The sequence below is a fragment of the Sceloporus occidentalis genome, unplaced genomic scaffold (assembly GCF_023333645.1).
Source record: "Sceloporus occidentalis isolate IW3139 unplaced genomic scaffold, rSceOcc1.0.p SCAF_9, whole genome shotgun sequence".
NCBI classification, from domain to species: Eukaryota; Metazoa; Chordata; class Lepidosauria; order Squamata; family Phrynosomatidae; genus Sceloporus; species Sceloporus occidentalis.
This window is the reverse complement of record NW_028316989.1, coordinates 20801374-20807373: the sequence shown is the minus strand read 5'-3', so window position 1 is coordinate 20807373 and position 6000 is coordinate 20801374. Positions and strand designations below refer to the sequence as shown.

Below are 6000 nucleotides of genomic sequence, written 5' to 3'. Positions count from 1 at the left end.
AATTGACCATAGAGTTGCACTGGAGGACCTAGAGATTCCTAGAGAGTACCGGTTAATAAAATATGTGAATAACCAAATCTGCAAAGCTCAAAGCCGCAAACGCTATTTAGCTATTGCTAAAGGGATGTCGCGGCACCTTCGAGACCGAAAGACATTGGCGACATGAGCTTTCGTAGACTTGAGCCCACTTCCTCAGATGCAGCAAGATTCCTTTTCGCCTACTGATTTGCAGTGAGCGCTGTGGCGCCACAACAAAACTACAATTCCCAGAATTCCCCGTCTCCTCAGCGTGAACTGCGTTGACAGTTGGATTTCGTTATTTTTAAGGGTATTTTATTAGGGCGTTGTGTTGGGATCCACGGGTATTTTATTATGTATGGTGTATTTTATGGTGTTTTTAACCATATTGTAAGGCACTGCAACGATCCTGAGAGAGGCGGGGTAAAAATAACATTTATTATTATTGTTATTGTTGAACTCCTCAGGCTTAGTAGTGCAGTTCCACCGCCCCTCCAGCAGATGGCAGCATGCAGAATTTCCACATAAATAAGACACGATCCGCTTCTCGCCGCCCTTCCAGCAGAGGGCGCTATAGAGAGCCCTCTAGCCTTTCCTTCTTCTTTCATGAAACACCCCTTCCAAGAAGAGACGACGCTCCTGATTGGTTGGAAAAACCGTCGCACAGATGAGAGCTCGACTGCGATTGGTGGACGGAACGCTTTGAACATTGGAAACCCCCAAATGCCGACGGGGGTGGCGGTGGCGTCCCTCCTTCCACTGGTTTTATGGTCGAAGTCTAGGCTTCATTATGGAACCAAGGGTCTATTTTCGCCGTCATCCTTTTCGGAGGACCAATCAACGCGCGCCGCCGGCGCTTGTTGCTAGGCAGATTATGCTAATGAGAATCCGCCCGCCCCCGCTCTGCAGCTACCATTGTGAGGCCAAGGGCAGGTGGGCGGGTTTGGGCTTCGCAGGGGCCCTGGGAGCCGCTTTGGACGCGACGCCGTCACGGAACCCCCCTCAAGGTAACGCGATGGGCCGGTCCGGGGAGGGCGTTGGGCTGGAGGCTCCCGAATGGCTCCGTGAAGGGTTCCTCTATTTTTTTTAGCTTGCTTTTATTGTTTTAGTCGCACCCAAGATGGCGCCGGGGAAGAGGCCTTAGTGGTCACCCCTCCCTGGCGGAGAGGTACAGTCCGCTCCCCATTTCGCCGCCTTGGTCGGGACACCCCATTGCCCCGGACGGGGGGGCAAAGGAAGGGCTACCTCCCCTCCGCTTTGCTTGGTACAGTCCGGGCCCCGGCACCTCGCTGGAGCCGAGAGGGGGGCGCCGGAGCCATCTTAATCCCCCCTCTTCCTTTCACTTTACCGAAGGAGACTGTTCCTTGTTTGGTTGCTTGTTTTCACCCCTTTTGGGGCGGATATCCTCCTTCCAGCTTCTTCAGTCCACTTTGGAGAGAGAAAAACTCCTCGCTATTACGTCACACACCCCCCCCCGTTTGAAAGTGGTTGGGGCGGCCGGGAAGGATGACCGTTGGGCACCAGCCGTTGGGGCCTTGGGCGCCCTCGCGTTCTAAAGGGGCGGGGACCCCGAGGGTTCGGCGCGGAGGCGCCATTTGATTGGCTGGGAGCCTCCGCGCGCCCCCTTTTTTTCCAGCGAGGGGCGGGGCCTTGGAGGGGCTTTCTTTTTTACCTCAGAGAAATGTATTCATCGTCATTTTTATATTCCGCCTTTCTCCAGAGAAAGGTCCCCCAAGGCGGTTGACAACACACTTAAAACAGCACAAGTTAAAAGACATTACAAATACATTAATAAAAGATTAATTTAAAAAAAACAATGAAATTATTATTATTATTATTATTACTATTATTACTATTCATTTTTATTCCGCCTTTCTCCAGACAAAGGTCCCTCAAGGCGATTGACACAACACACTTAAAACAGTACAAGTTAAAAGACTACAAATGCATTAATAAAAGAATGTGATTAACTTTTTTTTTATTTGAGGTATTTATATCTAAATACCTTTTTAAAAATATGAATTTTTCATTATTATTGTTATTTAACTATTACTATCATTTTAGTATTTATTTTATTATTTAGTTACAAACATTAATAAAAGAAATAAGATTTTAAAAAATGAAATTATTATTTGATTTTATTATTATTATTATTATTATTATTATTTTATTTATTATTACATTAATACAAGAATAAGATTTTTTTAAAAAATAAATTCATGAGATTATTTATTATTATTATTATTATTAATTATTCATTTTTATTTTGCCTTTCTCCAGAAAAAGGTCCCCAGAAGGCGGTTGACAAACACATTTAACACAGTACAAGTTAAAAAAGAGGTTACAAATACATTGATAATAACATTTTTAAAGAAGAAAACATGAATATTTTTTTAATAAGTCATGAATTTAAGACCATGCTTAAAACAATACAAGTGAAATACATTACAAAACCATTAATAAAAGAAGAAAGAGGGGTTTTTTTGTGGGGGGGGGGATTATGAAGTGTTGCCATTTTATTATATAAGGCACGCCATTATATTATGCCATTGTATTTAATGGGATGTGAGCATCCACGGATTTTGGTGCCCATGGAGGGGAGGGTCCTAAAACCAAACCCCAGCAGATACCAACGGTTGGGAAAAGGTTTGGCTTATCTTTACAGGTTTTCCTGATAGGCAGACATGCGTTATAAGCATTCGGAAGATGAATAGACAAGGGAGTAATGCGTGAGTCACTGCGCATTACATAAACATGCTATTAAAAGGTGGACTAAAGTACAGTGGACCCTTAGCATTTGCTGAGACTGGGTTCCAGGACCCCCCCCCCCCCCCCATGGATACCAAAATCCATAGATGTTGTCTTATTAAATACAACGGAGTAGTAAAATTGTGTCTTTTATACAAAATGGCAAAATCAAGGTTTGCTTTTTGGAATGTTTTCAAGCTGTGGGTGGTTGAATCTGTGAATAAAGAATCCATTGATATGGAAGGCCGACTATACTGTTTGGAAGCAAGGCCCTTAAAGCCATCTCTTGGATGCTTGAGTCCGTGGATGAAAAAAGACCTGTGGATACGGAGGGCTGACTGTAGCTTAAATCCAAACATTCTGCCTTTACAGCCTTGTGGGTTGCCTGCCTGCCTTCTCAAGATAGCAAAATGTAAAAAGTCACATGGGAATCAACCCTGAAGATTTCGCTACCCTTGTGTTTTCAGTCCTTATTGGTGTTTTGCATCTTCCTTTTAATTGCCCTGTTGATGCTGAACAGGTTGGTTCCTTGTGACCACACGATTCGGCATCTGCCATCGCGCATTGCTATGGCAACTGCTGCCCCCACAGCAACCATCCGACAACTTTGAACCGCAGAAACTGGGGCAACCAATTCAGCGGCAGGCAGGAATTGATAAAATTAACTGTTTCGTTCAGACATTCCAGTAATTCATTAGTTGCGGTGCCTTTCACAGCCCCCTGTGTTACAGATGTTCAAGACAAGCTGGGTCTGTCACTACACACAGAGGGATGCAGGACGATTTAGGAGAAGCTGCGGCATTTCAAACTCCGGCTGTGCCATGCGGTGCCTGGCAAACCGTACAGTCGGCCCTCCAGAGATTCAAGCATCCATGGCTTGAAAATACACTCCTCCCCCCATTCACTGGGTTTAGGGGCACAGGACTTCCATGAATGTGGCTGAGGCTTCCGGGAGATGAAGTCCAAAACACCTGGAGGGCCGGAGTTTGGGGACCCCTGGTCTAGATCAAGGGAAGCAATAATGCCACTGTATTCTGCTTTGGTCAGGCCCCACCTGGAATATTGTGTCCAGTTCTGGGCACCACAATTTTAAAAGGATGTTGAAAAGCTGGAGTGTGTCCAAAGGAGGGCGATTAAAATGGTGACGGGTCTTTAAACCATGCCCTATGAGGAACGACTGAGGGAGTTGGGGATGTTTAGTCTGGAGAAGAGAAGGTTCCAGCTCTATGATTCTATGATTCTAGGTCCAGGAAAAAGATAATGTCTGGTCACCCTGTTCCCTTATTGCTTGCACTCTGCTTCTTGCGACACTCACACTCCCATCCCTCTATTTCTTCTCACCTCACTTTGCACTCTCACCTTGCACATTCCCCTGGTGTCTTACATGCCACGGTTTGCACAGCTCACTTACCTTCCTTCCTTCTTCCTCCCTTGCCTCTCTTCACACACTTCCCTTGTCACACTCCTTTGTCCACACTCTTCTTTCCCTCCCTCCTCTCCCCTTTGTAATGCCTCCACTGCTACAGGACTCAGGCCCCATTCACACTACAAAAATAATCTGGGTTGAATCCTTGTTGTCCTCATATGTACTGAATGCACTCAATGCACTTGTAGGGGCTGGAAACCCCCCCCCCCCCACTTATCCTGGGATATTCGATACTGTTTCCCCCCCCCCCCTCCTTCCAATTTTGTTTGAAAGATCTGCATTGTTGGCAGTGTGAATAAGCTGAACTGATTCAGATCACTCTGTATCATTGCTTCTCTTTGAAAGGAAGGGAGGCGGCTCTATTTTAACCCGTAACAATTGCATGTGTGAATAACACAGCGGTTACAATGACTCGAAGAGATTCGCGAACCCGAAACAAAATGGGAACAACAAACCTGATATGCGTCAGCACAGCAATCTGCATCTCCTTGGAACAAAAAAAGATATGAGTGTCAATGCCCTCTTAATCTCACTTCTCTTGTGTCTGAAAGTCAGGAACAGTTTTATGTCTTGGAAAACAGTTTCATAGAAGAGTGCCTCCGCATTTCGCCTCTTATCTCAACTTCTACAGGAGCTAGAGAGTTATTTTTAAAAAGTCCCCTCCAAAAAACCCTGAAACAACAGCCTTGGAATCGAGGAGCCCACCCACAATACAGTGAGTCCTTGGTAACCGCTGAGGTTTGCTTGCATGTATCCATGGGGATGGATACCAAAATCAGTGGATGCTCAAATCCCATTAAATACTTTCTTTTTGGCTTTTCTTCGTGAACGAAGATTCAGGAAGGACTCATGATCCTGCGCTTTCTACAAGCGCGTTGATGACTAAAAAGGCCAATCCAAGATAAACAAGTCCAGTTGCACAAAGCACAGCAGAAAGTCTCCTTGGATGATGTTTCCAGGTTGTGGTTCTTTCTGCGTTGTCGTTTTGTTCGAGGCTCATTCGGCGTGAGCTTTCAAAAAAGGCTGCAGCATCGTGGATAGTGTGTCTCCATGCCTCCCAATGAGTGGCCAGGGCGGACCATTGTTGGTGATCAATTTGGCCAAGCCTGAGATGTTGTTTCAGGGAGTCCTTGTATCTCTTCTTTGGGGTGCCCTCTTACGCTCTTGACCCGTGGTGAGTTCACCACAGAATACTATTTTTGGGAGGCGATGGTCCTTCATCCTAGAAACATGTCCTGCCCAGCGCAGCTGCATCTTCAATAGCATGGCCTCAATGCTGGTGATCTCTGCTTGCTCGAGGACAGCAACATTTGTCACATAGTCAGTCCAGTGTATATTTAGAATTGTGCGTAAACAGCGCTGATGAAAGCGTTCAAGGAGTCGTAGGTGTTGGCGATAGGTGACCCATGTTTCAGACCCATAGAGGAGAATGGACAGTACAAATGGTGTCCCTTATATGAAATGCCAAAATCAAGGTTTGGTTTTTGGAATTCATATTTCAAAAAAAATATTTCCAAGCTGTGGATGAATGATCCATGGATCCGGAGGGCCGATTGTACGTTGTTACTGTGTAGCTTTAATGCTGTTATTCCACTTTAACTGTATATTAATGTTTTTAACTTCTTTTCTTGGTTTAATCTCCTTTTAGAATTTAATTATGTTTTTATGACTGGGGGGAGGGATGGGGATCTTGGGATTTTTAATGTATTCTCTTTTAACTGTACTTTGCTTTACTGTTGTCATCCACTTGGATTCCTAGAGATTAAGCGGAATATAAATACATATTATTAATATTATTATTATTATTA

General features: G+C 44.8%; 1 protein-coding gene across 3 annotated transcripts in view; it reads left to right on the top strand.

The window, feature by feature from the left end:
* Positions 1 to 658: 658 nt before the first annotated feature.
* The window catches only part of LOC149307015 (PR domain zinc finger protein 10-like), an 87175-nt gene continuing 81833 nt past the window's right edge, over positions 659 to 6000 (top strand). For all 3 annotated transcript variants that reach the window (XM_089537614.1, XM_089537611.1, XM_089537612.1), the window contains exon 1: positions 659 to 1025. The gene's annotated coding sequence lies outside the window, so the exon portion shown is untranslated. The remainder of the gene's footprint in view (positions 1026 to 6000) is intronic.